The sequence below is a fragment of the Oreochromis niloticus genome, linkage group LG20 (assembly GCF_001858045.2).
Source record: "Oreochromis niloticus isolate F11D_XX linkage group LG20, O_niloticus_UMD_NMBU, whole genome shotgun sequence".
NCBI classification, from domain to species: Eukaryota; Metazoa; Chordata; class Actinopteri; order Cichliformes; family Cichlidae; genus Oreochromis; species Oreochromis niloticus.
In genome coordinates, this window is record NC_031984.2 from 11,751,323 (window position 1) to 11,764,530 (window position 13,208).

At 40.3% G+C, this 13,208-nt stretch overlaps 1 protein-coding gene across 9 annotated transcripts in view; it reads left to right on the forward strand.

Moving 5' to 3' along the window:
- The first annotated feature begins 1,267 nt into the window (after positions 1-1,267).
- The window catches only part of LOC100700879 (synaptotagmin-2), a 61,769-nt gene continuing 49,828 nt past the window's right edge, over positions 1,268-13,208 (forward strand). For 5 of the 9 annotated variants that reach the window (XM_003438956.4, XM_005448585.3, XM_019349895.2 and 2 more), the window contains exons 1-2: positions 1,313-1,452; positions 1,554-1,618. The gene's annotated coding sequence lies outside the window, so the exon portion shown is untranslated. Of the gene's footprint in view, positions 1,619-13,208 lie in introns of all 9 variants that reach the window. The other 4 variants (XM_025901350.1, XM_025901351.1, XM_025901352.1 and 1 more) reach the window with 2 other exon arrangements.

Here is a 13,208-nt window from a genome sequence, read left to right on the forward strand (position 1 = left end):
TATTATAGAACCTTTTTGTAATGACTGTTGGGACTACTTCCAAAATATTTTAATCTATGCTCATCACTAAATTAAGATGAACCCGGATGAACTCAGTTTAATATCTCATATGGTGTGTTTTACACCACGGGATTGAGTATAAAGCGTCAGTTATCTCTTTATCTCCCCCTTCTTTCATTAAGCATTTACATTGCTGATTGAGCAAACAGTGCCTTTCTCTGTGGTCATCGTATAACTTCTGGAGTGCTCATCATGGCCACTGCAAATGGTCAAGGTATTGTATGCTTCTTTATTGATCTGCTGGGGTATTGTACTTTAATGCAGCCGAGGAACAATGGACCAGATGTGAGTGAAAGAGAGCAGGGAATTTGACACCACAAAGTCAATCCTGCACATCCATTTTCTCCAGTATGGGAAAGCCTTTTAACGCATGATGAAATTCAAGTGGAAAGGGGAGAGGTAATGACATACATTTTCCATTCAAGATATTTTATTGCAATCTCTAAAGGGGGCTTCATCTAACTGTGCGATGATATTCACTTCAGGTCCTGGTAATTATCGCGAACGTCAGTAGTGGCGAGACTGCTTGAACAGTGTGCTGCCTGCTAGCCTCCCATTCTCCTTTGGGGCACTTTCAATAATTCATGAAGAAAAGGCATTAACCGCTGTGCACACTGCGGCTGGCTGCCCATTTCCTCCCATATATCCAGGCTGGCTGGGAGACTTTGGTATCACTGCAACCAGCCTCCGCTCTCCTCCTCTCTTCCCATCCCCCTTCCTGCCTGGGAATTAGACTCCACACTGCAGCAGAGCCACCTAGCTGTGCTGCAGTGAGCACAGGGAAATCTCCCTTCATCTGACCTGCTGTCATAGTCAACGTGCTGCTGGTGTTGGACGGTGCAGCGAAATCTGTTCTCACCCCACCTTATAGCCCCCTTGTCTCTTTGTTCCCATGCAATGTCTGCTTGTCCCACTGCAGTACACTGGCTCGCCTCCACTGCTTTCCCTCATTCCCATTCTCCCCCCCTCCACACACACACACTGACAAACTCCCCCCATCCTCGTTCCTTTTTTTCTTTGCTCAATGCGTATGAAATTGCAGAGCTCAGCATTCTTTTCCACAGGCACTTAGGGAAAAAAAGGAAAGAAAAAAAGAGAGATGAGCTGGGCGGGAGGGCTTCTGGTGCACCACATAACTGGCTCCCTTCCAATTAAAGAGGAGAGCTTATGTTATTGAAGAGCAGCTTAGCCAATCAGGAAGCAGTGCAGGCAAAGACAGCAGGAAAAAAGCAGCAGAGCGGCTGAGCAAGAGAAAGAAAAAAAACTGCAGTGTGTGAGTGTGTGTAGTTTTTATCTCTCCCCTGAGCAGATCTTTATCAATTTGGGTACTCCAGTCTTGGGGTGCATTTGAATGAGAGTCTGTGTGTATGTGTCAGAGTTTACAGAGTAAAGGTGTGTCTGCACTGCTGTATTAGACTCCTGACTTATTCATTCTGAAATTGGAAATAAGAAAAAGTAAGAAGAGATTGATTATTTCTCTCTCTATCTCAAAGTGTCTGGGAATCTGCAGAGAAGGGGGAAGAACTCCGTGTCCAGGAGAGAGCAACCTGCACAAAAGGTAAGCAGCTGCATTCTCCTTCTGCAACCATGCCTGATTATTTCACTTCTGAAGTTGTGTTCTGTGTTCACTGTTAGTGAGTGTACTTATTCTTTTCCTTGTTTTAGTTCTTCACACACAGTTCCCTTTTAAATGCATACATGGATCTCTGTTTGTTTCCATTTCTTTTTTGCATAATATTTGATGAAAACGGAGAAGGAGAGAGAAAGAGGGAGGGGGAAGGTTAGTGTGGGACTCCCTGATGCTCCTAGGCAAGTTTCTGTGCACACGGTTCTCTAGTGCTGCAGTATCCCATTACATCCCTGTGCGGAGCTGCCTCAGCATCCAGACAGTGCCAGGATGAAGCAACCCAAACCAGCTACCAGCTTCCCAAATTTGCTCTCACAGTTTTACCTCGTTTTCACCTATCCCGGTTTGGGATAAGTGAAGTTTTGCTACTTATATTGTGAATAGGTACACTGTGATAAGCTCAGTGTGGTAAAAGGACTACGTCAGCCCATTATAATTTTATCCTGCACGCTCTCGTTGTGTACTCTGGGTGTCAGTGGGGTTGCTTAGATAACAGTTTGAATTGGCTCTGATAGTGTTTGAGACCGGCGATTAGTTTTTGTTTGGTTTATCTGGTGCTCTGGGACTTCCTCCAGTCTAAGCCTGCAGCAAAAGTAGGCTCTCTGATTGGCTGAACTGACTAAAGTGTACTAAAGAAACACAAAAAGATAGAAATAATATTATGAATTATTATTATTGTTAAAAATTAGCTCAAACAACAAAGGATAGTAAGTTGACGTACAGTTAAAAGGGTTATTCATTATTATATGTTTTTATATTAATGATTTCATTCTTTTATTTAAGAGAAATTGCAGTAATTTAATATATCCTCCTTTCTGTTCTGTACATCTGACCTTGATCATTTCTGAATGAAGATGTGATGTTGTCCAGCAGTGGGCACTATGTGTTTTCTCTGCTGAAAATGTCTGTGAACACTGGCCTGCTGCAGAGCAGGGAAAAATAATAGATGGACTTAACGTGTTGTGTATGAGGATGCTGAAAATACTGGATGAGCATTTTTTTGTGTTTTCATATTAGTTAAAAGTGAAGCTCGTACCTTTTACTCTGATAGTAGCTATAAGCATGAGACATACAACTAAACCCGATCATAACGTGGATTTGTGTTTCAAGTATTCAAGACTTTCTTATATTCAGCGGTACAGAGAGGGTTGAGAAGAAAATGTAATCTGTTTCAGCACCATGGACAGTGCACATAGCAGGGACCTTTTGCAAGAGCTTCCTTTATAAAGTTTGAAGCAAACCAGTGTTTAGTGAAGGCTGATGGGCATTCCTAATTATGTGTGGTTAGCTGATGTAATACCCTGCCTAGTTAAATTTTTCTAAATTGTTATATGACATTTGCAATGGCTGTGTGGCTTTGCTTCTTCATTATTCATACGCCTCTCCTCTTCTAGAACATAGTTTACCTTAAGAAGAGCTGTGTTTTTGTGAAGGAACTGAAATGTGGATTCTTCACAGTTTCATTTTGAAAAGAAAATACACACACAAAAAGGAAAAAAAAATGTTTTTGCTGGCCTTGTCTACCTGTATTATTGCTGTATGCTCTAGGTGGGAGTGACAGCACTGAGATTTTGTTCAGCCTTCCTTCCATCAAACCGACTGCAGCAGCAAGATATTTCAAGCTTGACAAATGGGTTTTACATGGACTTATTGAGTGATCACCCAAAATCCGAATGACAATGTTATTAAAAGAGAAACAACACATCGTTCCAGTTAACAGTGGCTAGCAATTAATTATGTTTTCTACAAATCGCTTGCAAAAAAAATGAAAATGACATGCAATGACTTTTCTTCATACAGCTCTGACACCTGCTGTGACACAGAGCTTTGTTTTATGAAGCAACCACAAAAGTGTCTCTGCAGGATGCTGCTGCCAGACTGTAAAACTCATTCAGGAAGTGATGATCAGAAACCTCTGCTCTTTAATGGGAAATAGATATGAAACCCCTCACCATTCCAAGAAGTAGACAGCATCTTGAAGATAAATTGTGGGAGATGGAGGAGGGTTAAGCTTTTGCTGTTAGATGGAATGTAGATGGAATGAGTCACACCAAAAACATTTGCGGTCATATTCTTGTATTTATTTGTGTAAGCGCTTTGAAAGAGGTTTCTTGTTTCATAATCAAATTGCCTGCAAGGTTTATCTCAATAACTTTGTAAACACTGCATGTAAGTCATTAGCGTAACTGTTTCTAACAGTTGTGAAGTTTCTGGGGGAAGGGACCAGCTGCTGGGCTTGTCATTGCTCATCCTCCAAGCGTGACATCCTCTGTCCCATGCTGTGCGGCATGGGCGTTTAGTGTGCCCCTGTAAATGATGGTGGAGGCAACATAGCGGAGCAACAACGGCTGTCACTGTACATTTAGCAACAATCTCAAAACTGCCCATCTCAGGATAAGAAGAGGTGCTGTAAAAACTCACCAGGCTATTTTGTTTAGATTGTTCAGATTTAAATAGAGGATGCTGCCGATGTTTAAGCCGAGCAGTCTCTCTTGGGGATGCTATAATGACACCTTGATAAACACAGCAAGTGGTCCCAATGACATTGCATGTATGTGTACTTGTACTGCTAATATAGAGATGTAAATTATAGATATTCTATTCCATTTGGAGAAAAAAAGGAAGTCTGGAATAAAGAAGGCTAAGATAACTCTCCAGGTAAAGGTTATTTGTTGTATATATTTATTTGTCTTATAGGTGTGCATGGCTATGTGCATGTGAGAAACAGAGGGTAGGGTAGTTTAAAAGAACAATATAAAACAGCAAGGGAAATATCGATTGCAGTCAACCTTAAGAGTGTTGAGAGAAGCAGGCAGGAAAAGCACATAACGAATCTGAAGAGAAGAGATGAGGCAAGACAAATGATACAACCATTGGCCAGAGAGGGATTGAGAGATAGAGTAAGAGATTGAGAGATTGTCAGAGGCAGAGCAAGAATGGAAGAGAGTGGGTGTGCATAGCAGAGCTACGAGCACTGCAGTACATTGCAGTGCCCAGCCCCCGCTGTGTTCTCTGTTCACCATCCGGTTCCATGCACTGAAAAGACCCCTGCAGCAGCAGCAGAGCGGCAGAGCATAGAGGGCTGCCTGCTGGAGAACGGCAACCTGACAAAATGCCGTTCACCCTTCGGTGTTCATTCTTTGCGCCTGGTGATGCACGGATTTTTAAAGAGCGATGGAAACATGGTGAACGTGACAAAACAGCCGACCTGCTCCTGCTAGCGCATTGCCATGTAGAGAGAGGGAGTAGTCAATTCACAGTCAGTCCCTGGATTATGTAAGCATATAGCACATTCACTTTGCTGGGTACTGACTGAATGATCCCACCTTCTCTGGCCATGGTTTCCTCATTAGGAACATCTGCCTCACTGTTTGCTTTTGTTCAAGAGGTAGCATCTTTGCAAACATAGGAGAGTAATTTATTGAAATTGCAACTATAGGGAAGCCAGCCAGATAAACCTTTAAATATCTGGTGTTTGCATGCCTTTGGCTTTATATTTTTTCGATGAAGGCATGTGTGGCAGATATGAATAAACAGTACCAGGAACAACTCCCAAGACCTTTACTTGATGTGGGCTCAAAAACAAAAACCCAAAAGAAAACACTCCTTAGTCAGTTTAATGTCAGGCAGAGTACAGTATGGATAAATAACTTAAACTGTAGCCTCACACTTCAGTTCTGTAGGATTAATTATTCAGCTTTTGGCCAGCCAAGTAGTACTCTCTCACTGTCACGCATAAACACATGCACGTGCACACATGCAAACACATGCATGCAAACACATGCATGCAAATGTAAAATGAATCTTAATCATGTGAGAGGCTGTAGGAAACGAAAGAGAAGCTTGTTTCTGCTTCCATAAACAGTTGCAATGTTTCCATCCCACTGCCTGCCTGGGGGGTGGTTGGCTGGAGTGTGAGAGCTTCCCCCATTCTACGCTTTCTGCTTTCCTTCTACTTTGCTGATGTGGCTGATTCAGATTGCGTAGTGTGGACTCTCTCTGCTTCCTGTGACACGACGTGATTGTGCTCAGTAGTGGTTGAGTCAATTACACCTTGCCAGACAGGTGTTTGAGCTGTTAAGTGTGTTTCCTTGCCCCATCAGACTGTGTTTGCTTCTGATTTGCACTGAAAAATCAGCACTAGGCTTTGGAAATGACACAATATAAATATGAGCTGCTTGTGAGTCACACTGCAACTAAAGATAGTAATACAACTCGCAATCATTATAAATGTACCCATTAACATCAGATGCTTACTCTATTGCTGGATTGTAACATTTCTTTCATGAGGCCATCTGGTACAAAAGATCAAAACGGTGGTTTAGAAATCGATTATTCAACCTACTTATGTTTCACACATTTAATCATTTCAGCTTTTAATATGAAGTCTGACAAAAGGAAGAGAGAATTGCTTCTGTCCTGTCTAAGTGTCTATATTCACAGAAGGAAAATGTTGTCTTTGACTAGGGAGCGTTGAGAACGTAGTCTTGAAGAGAAAAAGAGAGAAACACTCATTTGTGGGTTGGTTGTGACAGAGAGAGTGGAGAAAGCAGTGGAGTATTGTAGTGTGGGTGAGCTGCAGTAGGGATTTGGAGTGCTGCATTGAGCTGCATAATTAATGTTAAGAGGGTGGAGCTAAAGGCGGAGATAACGTCCCATGAAGAGCAAGCCGGCGTAACACTGCCGATACAGAAATAGCCCTTTTTGTATAGGTGGAGTCACTCTTTAAGAGGCACAGACAGACCAGTATGGAAGTGATATCCTGATGGAAAACCAAGTGGGCACACTCAGTCTTTTAGTCCAGCTCCATGTCCCTGTCCCATCTGCTCCCCTGGCCCTCAAAGCCAATCATTCTTCACTGAGCTGCGTCCCACAGCCAAATGTCTCAATGCTGGCTGCACTGCTCTGTTAATCATCCAATTTGTAGAAAAACACCTTCCTATATGACACATCTGGTGTAGCTCTTATCTGCTCTGTTTGAATGGGACACTGAGGAAGGAGGAGGAGTTGCTTTAATTTCCATATTAAGTCATCATCTTTACAGATTCTGTGTTGTGGGCTTTTTTTTTTTTTTAACATGATGAGATTGTGTTGACATTTTTGCAGGAAACCTGCTGTTTTTAGCCTCTTTGTATTCAGAGACATCCTCTATTCTTCTCTCCGTAGTTTTATTTTTAAACACAGCTTCCCTGCATTAGAATCATCTGCCTGTTCAACCATTTAATCACTTCACATAGACACGGAACCTTCATTTACATTACTGTACATGCAATATGAAGGTTTGCTAGGTACTTATAGACTGAATGAATGTCTATGGAGGCATACATTTAATGCATTCTAAAGTCTGTGAACATATTGTGCATATGACTTTGTAGAATGTGTAGGAAGGGAAATTATTTTTATAGCAGAGACCTTCTGGTTTCTAATATTGTTCTCTTGTAGTTGCATGAATATAAATCAGCCAACTACTACTACTCTTTTGGTGTATGAAAGAGGGATTATATTTGCTAAAATACTTTTATATCCTTTTTCTTTTCTTTTATGTGTACAACCAGCAGATGAACACAGGAGTCATGGCCTGGATATCTGTAGGTTATACCAGAAACCATAAAAAGCTGACTGTTGCCCCCAAGGGCTAATTAAGCACACTGCTCGATGGATTCCCAGATTGAATAACCTCAGGCTTTGACATGCATAAATACGTTAGTCTTGGGTGCTGTCAGAGTTTAGGAACCTGTTTAGATTCACTCTATTCAGGAGGCTGTTTTCTGACCAGATCTATATCACACTCTGCTTGCACCCAAACCTCATCATCACTGCAGATATTCTGAGTTCTTGGCAACTATTCTGCTGAAGCATTCCCAGCCGTTATGGCCTCACTGCTTTAAAGTAAATCTTTACAGTCTTGTAAAATAAATATGAAAGTGTCCTCTGTATTGCCCATATGTTGTATTTTATATCCTTTTTGATTTTCTGCTCATGATAGTGCCACTCTTTTTTGAAGTACGCCTGCCAAAAGCTACTCTGGAGATCCGTCCTTGTCAAGAGGGTTAAGGGATTGCACAGAGGCATTTGAAATGCATCCCCTGAGCTCCAGGCCTCTATATAAATTTAGGAAGCTGGTACTAACAACAGTTTCATTCTAGAGTCAGAAAATAACACTAAAATTACAACCCCGACGATATCTGGTGCAAGTACAGCTTTTGAATTGAAATTAATTCAATTGAACTTTGAATATAGAAGCCAGAGAAAGGTACAAGACTATTCACATCACTGCAATAACAGTTTTGCTTTGGAGCCATGATTTGATCTGCCCAAATAATGACAGTGGACATTATAAATGTCTGTCAACATCTGTCTTTATGGTAACACACCCCCATGGTCTGTGTGTGTTTAAAATACAGTTTTAAGGGCTTTGTGTGTATTTTCATCTATATTTTTTCATCTGAGCCTACTCCAAAAGGCATTTGGCAGCACAATCTGAAGTTTTTCTCTTTTTCTTTTTGCTCCTCAGAGAAACAACACAAAGCCTCATTAAATATATTTTTCTGGCCCCTGAAATCTTAGAAATGAAGAGACATTTTCTGTTTTCTTTCCCTCTCCATTCCCACGGGGTTTTGCAGTGGGAGAGCCGAGTTGCCATTTCTCAGTGTTGCCAAGTGAAGATCTGCCCATCTGACATGCAGAACGCTCGGAGCGGTGCAAACATCAACAGAAAACCTTAAAAAAAGATTTTTTTTTGTTCCTCTTTAAAATAATCCCAAGCTTTGAAATTCTACTGAGTCTGAAATGTCTCGAAATTAATTTAGACCGCAGGCTGCTGTGAAGAGTTTTATAATTTTGTTGTTCCATGTAACCTGCAAGGTTGTGTGATCTGTTTGTTTACAAATCAGGTATACAAGAATTTGTGTTTTTCATTAGAGGAATACTGAAATGTAATCAGTCAGAGAGAGAAAGAAGGAAAGAGAATATTTTAGCTGCGTGAGTAGGTGCTCAGCATGAGAACTGCTTCTTTCTCTTTGAGGCCAGTATGCAGGCGAAGGACACAGAATACAGAATCAAAAATCCATGTGCGCATTGCTACGTGTACCTATTGGTTAGAGTAGGCGATAAGAAAGAGTAATACGCTTAAAAAATGAAAGCAAGAACATGTTTTACTCGTCATATTATCATCTGTATTTTACATGAATATATTTCAATTTCTGTACAGCATACATTTGCCATTATATAATTTATAGATGATCACTGTGTATCAAAAGAAAGCAATACTAAATGTATTGTACTATGAAAATATAATCAATACCCACACATGTTGATCCCACACACCTTCAGTAATGTTGAGGTCCAGATTCTGGGAAGGTCAGTCCATGACTGTACCTTCTATGCAGGCAGGCTTTTACTGTATTAGCAGCGGTGTGTTTGGGATCAATGCCATGCTGAAAAATGAAGCCGTTACCATGCCAACACTTTTCCAGATGTAATGATAAGTGGATCAAAATGTGAATGTATTTTTCTGCAATTATTATTTGATCAATTTTTGATAAGATCCCCAACCCCACTGACTGACATGCAGCCCCAAACCATGACAGAGCCTCCACCGTGTTTCACAGATAGCTGTAGACACTCATCGTTATCCCTCTTTCCCGATCTCCTCTGTACATTGATGATGATTTAAACATTTTACATTTGGATTCATCACTCCATAAGACATGTTATGACTGATATTAAGACCAGTCCCTGTGTTGTTTGGCATACCTCCATCTCTCTCCCCCCATTTTGCTTTCTTAAGAATGGCATCTTCACAGCCACCCTTCCATTGAGAACATTTCTGATTAAGTTTGCTGGAGTCTTCAGATAATAGCTTTGCTTTGCAATAGGCTGCTAGTAACAAAAGCGCATAAAAACATGCAGGCATTTTATGTGTACACAAAACACTGCTTCTTCTCATGAGTTAGGTACATTTTTTTTTATCCTTGAGTGATTCGTTGGTCAGTGTCAATTGTCTTAAAATACTCTGAACATGATCAGGTACAAGGACAGGACTGAAAATGAGTGAACAAGCAAAGAAAAACTGTGCTTTAAGACCACTTGGCTTCTTGGAAGCAAGATAAATGAGATTTTTGCACAGCACTGTATATAACATTAGCCATACTAGCAAATGATGCCTGGGTTTGACTTCTAGTGCGTTACCATTGTGTTTTGTAACTTCAGTGCACTAGTAAAGTTGTGCGAGTGGCAGGTCACTTATGTTGCTTTATAAAGCTGAAGGTGCTCCACTGGGTGTTGATCCATCCTTTTCACTCATTCACCACTCAGGTCATTGTGTTGCTGTCGTTCCCAGAATAAAAGATTCCTAGTGTTCATTTGTATTCAGCTAACGTGTTTTCAGTGAGGCTGCATTTCAGAGAGGTGTTAGAAACAAGCAGAAACAATTGTCTTTAATCTAACTTCCCTCTACAAAGACTGAAGTGAAGAGTACTTGTGTGTTTTGGCTGTGTCTTACCGCCAAGTTGAGGAAATCTTGCAGATTCGATCTCTCCCAAAGAGATTATTGACTTGACAGCAAATTGGATGGTGCCTCCAAGATCATGATGGAGGGCTGCAAAATCTATTTTGCACGAGGGACAAGACATTCATTGGACTATATTGATCAAAATTATTGCTCTCATGCTTTGTCCAGTTCTCTAAACCCTCTCACGATATTGTTATGTGGAGAGCTATATATATCTGTGAATATATAGTTTTCGCTGTCTCTATTCTTATCTGGAGAGTCTTCCTGAATCACTGCTCAAAAAGCCTCAAGACACAGAGATCCACACTGTACGTCGTCTTACAAACTGTGTATCTTTTTTCATTAAACAAGAATGCTTTGAGAATCTTAGCTGTGTTAATCGCCAAGAGGCTGCGTGCGTGCAAGTGGTTGTATAATATCTGACAACTCAGGAGGAAAAATAAGTAAACAAAAAGAGGAGAAACATCAAGATGCCACTGCTATGATCTTTTGCCATGCTGTATGCTGAATGCTGGGGGTTACCATGGACTAATGTGTTTAATTTTTCTTTGGATTGTTTTTTAATGAGATTAACTGCAAAAATATAAACATTTTGTTACTCCATTCTCTTCCTTTATTGAATTATTGAATGCCAAGCAATTGTTATTACTGTTTATACCTTATTAATGTGATATTTCAAATAGACATCCAGGGCCACTCAAGAATTCTTTTACCATCATCTCCATCCCCAGGTTTCCCTTGTGTGTTTGTCTGCTGTAAGCAATGGTTTGTCAATACTTGACTCTTTAGCCCCAGCCTAAACTGGGGACACTCTCACATGACTATACACAGCTCTAACCAGTAGTCTCAGTATGGCATTATCCATTACAAGGGAACCATCATTTTGTTGAATAAATACACTAATTCTAAACTATGTGTCTTCTATCATGAATCTTTAATGTCATTAATTAGATTAGGATCACATCACTTCTTGTAATACACCTGATACCTTCTTGGAGAAGCTAAAAATAGTGAAAACCAGAAACAGGAGCAATATAGTTTTCCTATAAAAGTAACTAAAACCTTCACATTATTCTACAGTGTCTATTTTCAGTGTGTTGTAAGTCATCTTGGAAATCATCCATTGTTTTTTTGTTTTTTTAATAACAAGGAGTCTGCTTTTCAGTCTGTATTTTTGTCATATGGAGTTCTGGAAGTGATGTGCATCCTTGTGCATTGTCTGCCGTTATGTAAACCCGACTGCAATTGAGAGGCATTCAATGCAGTGCAGGGCACTGTTTATCTAGGACATGGCTGGTTTGTGCCCCCTCATTGGAATGCATTTGAAACACTGTGAAAGAAAGCGTGATATTTTGTAGGGTGGGGTGCTCTCTCTCTCTCGCTCTCTCTCTCTCAGACTTATGAAAATGTCCTTGACACAGTGGGCAGTTTTTTTGGTTAGCTGCTCTGCCTTAAGAAAGATGGTGAAAACACACAAAGACCAGGGTAGAGGCAACTCTAACACGTCACACTGGTGGTTACTTTGGGTGCCTGCAGGGACAGAGGTGGAATGTAGAAGCAGATGTAGAAATGTAGATGTTATTGTTATCGTCTCCCATTTTGCTGATTGGTAGCTGTTATCAGTGGTGGATGAGGTATTTAGATTAGCTGGAGTGTATCAGGGTTATGTCTGATTTCAGCCTAATGTGATAGATTAGTGTTGTCTTGGAAATGAAACCTGATCAAATGCAGTGTTCCGCTGTTTTCCACGTCATCCGGCCAGTGTTGCTGTCTTTCATGACAGATTATCGCCTGACACTACAGTCCTCAGCACATTTATCACACTTGAAGGCTTCTTGAAAAGTTATGCCCCAAAACATCCCCCCTTCTTATTGACATAACTCTTACCCAGCTCCATTTTCACTGTTGATTTGTCATGCTCTTTGATCACTGTCTGGGCTTTACTTTGCTCTTTGAATTAGTTTTTACCCATGAGATAAGTTTGTGATGCAGCAGAGAGCAATTCGAATTTAAGCTTTGTCTTTGGATTTTTAGAACTCTATGTTGTTTCACCTTAGTTAGCATTGGTAATGTTAAATTAGGTTTGTGTATAACTACACAAGTTTCTTATAGTCGTACAACAATACAGCACTTAAATACATGAGCTGAAATATTCATATTTGAACTGTTTGACATCAGTTGTTTTCGTCACTTACATTTTATTGTCTAAGCAAATGTTTATTGCAGAATGCTCTGAATTGATCTCTATCTTTGAAATAGACAAATGAAATACTTCTGCTTTAATATTTACTGTCATGATTGTCATTACAGGTAGTACGATTTCTAGTGGCAAGCAAAAATGAAGTACAATCAATTAAAGTGCCCCCCTGTCAAAAAAAAGGAACCGACTCCCACAGTGGGGGTAACCGCGTCATGTCTTGAACATTTTAAGGTTGTATGGCTGATCTTACATATATAAAATGAAACCAAATTATGGAAATTTGTTTGTTGTTAGCAAAAAGTGGTTAACTTCTCAGCTTGGCTTTATCTGAGCTGTCAAGCCTGTTGTCTGACTCCATGCTGGCCTGAGCTCTATGAGAAATTAATGGTGACTAGCTGATTGCGCTGCTCTCAGTCTGAAAGCAAAGTGAAACTGTGAATTACAGAGTAATTCATGCATACACTGAAATTGACATTTTCTCCTTATCTAGTTCCCAGCATGTGGCTGAAAAGTTGAAGAATCTCTTTACAAACGCTCTTTTCATTTTTGCAGTCTCACCATTTTCATATTACAAACTGAAGAAGTGAATCCAAATTGGAAAGTTAAGCTGCAATCGAAGTTAAACTGTGCAGTTTGTATTGTGCAGATTTTATAAAGCTTGTGGTTAAGCTGCCACTGCTTGTGGGATTTTTCAGGACACAATGTTGGAGCAAAACTGAAGAGCAAAACTCAGTAGATGGAAAACTGAAGCGCTGATTTGTGAAACATTTGCGTTGTGCAGCATTTTACAGCATCTGCTACTTGTTGTT